Below are 7,118 nucleotides of genomic sequence, written 5' to 3'. Positions count from 1 at the left end.
GCTTTCTCCTCTAATTGTTGATTTCTCTTTTTAATCTTCTTTTTAATAAAATTAAGATACTTATCCTAATCTAGATTTTTCTTTTTTTGGGTTTAATCACAATAAATGCATCGATGAAGGAATATTATAAAACTATTAGCTTATGCCTATTTAATCCTGATCAATTGTTTATTTTGTAAAGAATTTTCTGTTTTAAATCATATTTTTCTGGTTAGGATCAAATAAGAGCTCCAGTTGCTCAATGTGCCAGACTTCCACTTGAGATGCCTTAAGATATGAATAAGCTTGGCAAGAAAAGCCTTTGAGCTTATAGAAAATTTAGTGAGAGACATGTGGTCTCTGAGATTGGAACCTTTACCTTGGGAAAAGAGCATTGCTTATAATGTTCTTTTAGAATATCTTTTGTTTAATGAAGAACAAAAATGCATGCCCTACGCTTCTGTGTTTGTGTGTAGGCTCAGCTGGAGATAGATATGAATATTATTTTTAGTGCAAATTATAGATACCACTCTCTTAGTGGTCTCTTTTATGAGGCATTTACCTCCCTTGCGGTTTGTTTATGAGGTTTTTGCTAATTTTAATGGAATTTGATGATTTAACAGATACCAACAACACCCATTGGAAAAGAAACAAAGAAAAAGGTTGTTCTACCTTAAAGCTTACGCCTTGTAAACAGACACAAACTAAAATAATGGTTGAAGGAGAAATTTAAAGAGAGAACTAGAAATGTGAGGGCTGAATAATTTTGTGTGTGTGTGTGTGTCAAAGTGCCAACATCATATATAGATTATAGGGAAAGAAATGAAGGAAAAGACGGTTCTATCTTAAAGCTTACGCCTCGTAAACATATATACAAACTAAAGTGATGATTGAAGGAGAATTTAGAGAGAGAACTAGAAATGTGAGGGTTGAACAATCTTTTTTCTTCATTTCTTTCCTTATATGTGATGTTGACACTGACACATCATCAAATTCTGTTATAGGTACTAAAAAATCCTCATCAGCAAACCACAAGGTAAGTGTCACAAAATAAATCGCAAGGTAATTCCACGCCTATAAGGTATACAATAGGGCGGTACATGTAATTTGCCTTTTATTTTTAAATCTTCATCTAGTAAAAATTGAGTGAGGGGTCGATCTGATTGAAACCTTTACATGGTGGTCAAAATTGTTTTTAGAATGCTCTATGCTTAATGAAAAAGAAAAATGCATACTCTGATTGGGAATCAGTGATGGGTTGTCGAGTATGATACGACTTGGTTACTTGTCTCTTTTATGATTATCCCACACACTAGGTGTCTTTTTTTATGGGGCAACTGTCCATTCACACATCCCTCTCACTGTTTTCTTTCCATTTTCCTTTCAAATAAAGCAAAGGGGTCACTAAAGAAGAATATCTATGTGTTATACTACAACTTCGTGGTTTTTGCTTTGATATCTCGTTTGTACTGCTTTTCTTCTACTAGTACAATTTTGCTTTGTTAAAGGAGATATGGTGTAGACACAATAATGCATAACTTTTGGTGGGAATTAAAGGAGGCCCTTTTCTTTTTTATTAATGGAGGTCTTCTTGATCTAGACATTTTTTTTTATGAGCCTTGCTGGAATAGCTGTTTTGTGATTATTATCTCATCGTGTGTGGACTCTTTGTTTTTCTGCATCCAATGAACATCAAATTGTTTTAAAATAAGTTAATCTCCTTATATTATAGATCTATTTTATTTTATTTTATGCCTGAATTAGTGGATTGTCAACTATTGCTAAAATACTTGGACCAGTTTTCTTTTTTCGTAATAAAGAACAAGTGAGTAAGTTCAACAAATTCAAAGAAAATATTCACTGCCGAAGGCCTTGTAGCTGAATTGACACCTCCTCATATACAAAGTGCTTAGGGGTCTAGGGGGGAAAGAGTTCGAGTTGCGAGATTAGCAGTATGTTGTAATTATTTCTAAAAAAGAAAAAGAAAATATTCACTAAATCATTGTGGCCCTCAGTTCCTTAAATGGGGGATCTAAATTATTGTGACTAATAGTTCAGGACATATATAAAGAATATAGCAGCGTATGAGGAATATTGTGAGACACCACAGACTACAATATTAAAAGCTTATATTTTAATAAATCATGACCAATTTAGGGCTCATAGTAATTCATAATAGGGTCTAACACTATGAAAGAGAAAGAGGATTACAGATTATATTTTGTCATTTTGAGAAGACTACAAGAAGTTAGAAGTTTTCCTGGTGTTGGAGGGAACTTTTTGTAGGCTCAATGTGAATAGGTCCATTGCCATTGGGTCCAAGCTTGGCTCAGCTTAGTGTTGCCCAAGATCATAGTATTCAGACAATTCCACAACACCCCCGTGCAAAGGGTTGATGCAACCAAGCAAGTCCCATTGCGGCAAAGCAACGAACCCGAAACTTAGCGACCAACATCCAATGCAATAAGACATGCACCATAATTCTACTGTCTAGAGTGTCACACCCTAAGATTACATTTCCTCAATTGACCTAAGGGGATGGTGTGTTTTGGATAGAGAAAAAGTATACTGTTTCGTGATTACTAGGACATGTAATGTTCATAAGTTATGTATTTTTTATTTATTTATGAGTTAATATATTTAATCGAATTTCAGTAGTTTTCAAAATAAATAAATAAATAAAATCAGAGTTCAGTAATCCTAATATATATATATATATATTTGTATATTTATAAATTAGTGTATTTGATTAGTACCTAAATTCCTACTATCTATAAGTGAATAACACTCTTAAAATTGAGGGTGAGGTCAGGGGAGATATTATATGCCCTAATTAACATAATAACACTCTTTTTGAAGTATTTTATAATTACTCATACAATTTTTTAGTTATTGTAAGTTAGATTCTTTCGTTTAGATAGTTGTATTAATCAATACAATATTTCTTTTGGTAAAAATAATTAAATTTTTTTTTTTTTGAAACTAATAATTAAATTCAATTATGTAATAACACATAGTAAAAAATTAATTAAAAACCTAAGATACATTATTAAAAAAAGTAAAAAAACTAGGCCGAAGTTTGTCCCACTCACAAATCTAACAGTGCAAAGCAAAAAGAGAAATATCATTAAAATCTATTACATGCCCACGTACAAGGCTGGCCCAAGCGTTTCGGAGGCCTAAGGCAAAATCTTCAAACGAGACTTTTATGTCATCACTTAAATAATATTTAACTAGCATTTTATAGAATAATTTTTTTTAAATCCATTCTTTTTACTTTTTAAAATGATTTTTTTATTATAGAAAATGCTAAAGTTATAACAAATTTTATTACAAACTGGTGTTGTAATGAATGTGATCAATGACATGAGACTTACAAAAATATTAGAAATATTATAAAATTTACAACATGAGAATTACAAAGATATATCACCAATCACAAATATTCCTTCAAAAATGCATTCAATAGTTTGTTGAAATCTACCTATTATATTCATTGTCACATCAAATTATAAAAGTTATGGAGACCACCACGTACCCTTGATGCAGTGATTACTCCACAAATATAAGTTCTTGTAAGGCGTGGGGGGCAATGGTCGAGATTTAAGTCTCTAGAAGGGAGTTTCACACACATATATACTTAGATTAGGTTAGAGTAGAATTTTTATCTTGTATAAAAATAATTAAATAAATAGAAGTTATGTAGTAAAATTTATAGTATTTTTAACATTTTCCTATTTGAATTAATTGTGATTAGTAACATGTCTATTTGTAAGACCTATTTATTTAAATTTGTCTTATCTCTATCTCTAGCATTACTTAATTCTTTGAGCCTTCTCAATAGTGAAAAAAAAATGTAAACTAAAATGTTTAATATCTCCCAAAAATATTTATATATAAAAAATAAATAAAAAATAAAAAAAAATTTGCCCCCAAATTTGTGGCCTTCTCTAGTAAGGGGGCCTTTGCCTAGGGCCGGCCCTGCATGCCCAAATCTATTAAGTGGATCCATTAATTATTAATGTCCGTACAAATAAATGATACTCCATTCTAGATATCTCATAATAGGTTATTATTCTTGTTATTATTATTACCCAATTGATGCAGTTAAAGAGTTGGAATTCTTTGGTCATACAAATAAAATCAAGGGACAGGGGGGTTAGGTGTAACCTATCTATGGTTGAGTGTGGATCTTTCTTCATGGAATCTTTGGGGGAAGTTTTGGCAATGATAGTCATAGATGCCTTACTTTTCATCTACTATGGATGCTTTTTCAAGCATTCACATTCAGTATGTATACAAGCCTGTCATATTAATGTTAAGGAAGATGAAAAGTCAACATCTTGATTTTATTTATGACCATAAATAAATAAATAAACAAATATATATATAAAGAGAGGGTTTAAGTTGTACTTGTGTAAAAAACAATTCAAAAAATTAACATATATAACCAATCGTATTGATTCTCAAAAAAAAAAAAAAATATATATATATATATATAACCAATCGTATTACTGTTAATTGGGTTTGTTCAATTAAAGTTTATTTATTTATTTATTTTTTTACATGAGAATATTGTAAAATTTATTAAGAACATAAATTTAGTACATCATAAGTAATAGCTGACTCAATCCGCTTCAGAGTTTCCTTATTCAAGTTACAAAATTATCAGTATTATTTACCTCTTTTGGCATATTTTGCCAAAATATGTGCTGGTTTATTCTCTTGCTGTTACATATGAGAGACACTGGCCGCTCGAAAAAACTTGAAGTTTTTTCCCGTACTAGCCATACCCCTTCCAAGATATTTGAAATGGTGATCAGTGGAACACATAAACCCATGAGGGCATCAGCTATAATTTTTGAATCAGAATCACCTCGTGTAAACCAGTATCCCAGGCAAAAGAAATCCCTTCCTCCATAGCTTTTGCTTCAATCTCCAATGGCCCTAGTGGTTGGTGAATCTTTTTGCTCATGGCTTCCGTTACCCTATCTTCAAGTTCCTTGACAACCACACCAGCACCAGCTTGCTGATTTTGAGAAAAAGGTTGCCCCATCCACGTTAACTTTATAGCTATGTGCCGGTGGTAAAATCCAAAAGTCCTGCAAAGTGCCCCGCTGCTGTTGAATAGAGTGATTGGTAGTCTGAAATTCATCCAACATAACCCGTGCCATTTTACAATCATGGTTGCCTTCTGTTGAATGAGTGTTTCATTTTGGGAGCTTATATTATTAGGTCGCCATACGCACTATAAAACTCTTTATGGTCCATACAATACGCAAACATATGTTCATTTAAAACAAGGTTCTTTATAGTAATAACAATTTATGTGAAAGCTGATGGAAGAAATCTTATGTGAATTTCGGTGAAAGCAAATGGAGTTTTAATGGAGAAAACTAAAGAGATCAATGGTGGCATCTTGTTTGGACGGAGGGAAAGTTGAAGTGAATGAATGATTTTCTGTGGAATATTATCTTATTATGCATAACTAGTCATAAGTTTTTCATTAAATTATGCATGGTATATATAATATCCAAACATATATTCACATATATAAAACAAGATTTTTTATAAGCATGATTATAATTTTTGGGTCATGCTAACGAGTACTCTTAGAGTAATAATTAATATTCCATTTTTGAAAAGTTTTGATACCATTTTTATGGGAAATGAAAAAAGCTATTAAAACATTAATTTTTTTTTCTCATAAAAACTTTCTTTAAATGGATTAGTAACCATTGTCCTAAGGGTATCCGTTAGCATTTTCCAAAAAAAAAAAAAACTCTTCATATTTTCTTTCTGAATGGTATACTTCCACATTTGTGCGCATGATGAGGTGATTGTCATATCATTAATAATTATGATTAATTAATTTAACTTTTTCACCACTAATTTATTATGTCGATAACGAGTAATTCTTAGATACTCCCGCAGTACAAAGAATGGTACTCCTTCATTTCACATTCATTATAGAGTCCACTCATTAAATTTATAGTGAGGTTCACCATGAATGTGAGAGAATGTAGCACCATTTTTCCATATTTTGAGAATACCTAAGAATTTTCTAACCATAATAATTTACGAAATGATAATATTAGCAAATTTAAGGACATCTTCTTGTTCAGAAAATTAAGCATAAGGTATATACATATGGATTTTGCTAATGTGTGCTCTAAGGGCACACAATAATTTTTATTTTTGGGAATTTTTTTCTCAAGAATTGAAAAAGTATTGACAGTTTTTTTAATTTCCAAAAAAATGTTTTAAAAAATAGATAGCTTAATGTGTGCCCTTAGAACACACATTAACCGGACTCTATACATTTTGCATATCATCGTTTCCACTAAAAATGCTCTTTCAGGAGGCCAATTCCAACATAGGTACGTACTTAATACTCTATGATCATATGCACAATTGGATGACACACACATATATCTTCTTTTTTTTTTTTTTTTTTTTTTGAAGGCACATATATCTTATTTTCTTCTCATGCTACCTCAAAGTTGTTCCCATTTTCCTAGCCTTGATTAACATTTATGGCTCAACTGTATGTATTATATACGATTTGGCTGTAAAACTAAAACCTACCTCCTTACTATGGGTATGGGTAGCATGAACTTGTCTTGTCTCTAGTCTCTACAGGCCTCGAGTTGTGGGAAATTATCTGGGGCCTGAAAGGGCCACTTTGTCTACCTCTTGCTTGGTTTTTTGGGGCATAATTTATTACTCTTTACATTAAGAAGTTCCAAATTAAGCACCTTTCGAGCTTCTGATTTAGGTTCGTAAAGCATGATAAATTGACAGTATGATAAGAAGAAAGATATACGTGTTGTATGCCACTATGCCCTACCTTAAGATCCTGCTAATAATAACATATTGATATCTATGGTCCACTCCTTAGCTGTGCCAAAAATAGAAAATGTCCTACTTACTCATCCTGAAAGATGATGAAGTAGCTCTGTAACTTCAAAACCTCAATAAATGAGCTGGGCTTGTGGCTGTAACTACGCAGATCCCTACAATTCCATTGACAAATTGATATAATATAATTTTACTATATATAACTTATAAATTTTATATGTCACTATTAAGTAATAACCAAAAAAGAAAAGAAAAAAGGGAGACATAAATTAGATTCA

The sequence above is a fragment of the Quercus lobata genome, chromosome 5 (assembly GCF_001633185.2).
Source record: "Quercus lobata isolate SW786 chromosome 5, ValleyOak3.0 Primary Assembly, whole genome shotgun sequence".
NCBI lineage: Eukaryota > Viridiplantae > Streptophyta > Magnoliopsida > Fagales > Fagaceae > Quercus > Quercus lobata.
Note: the sequence above shows the minus strand (reverse complement) of the source record.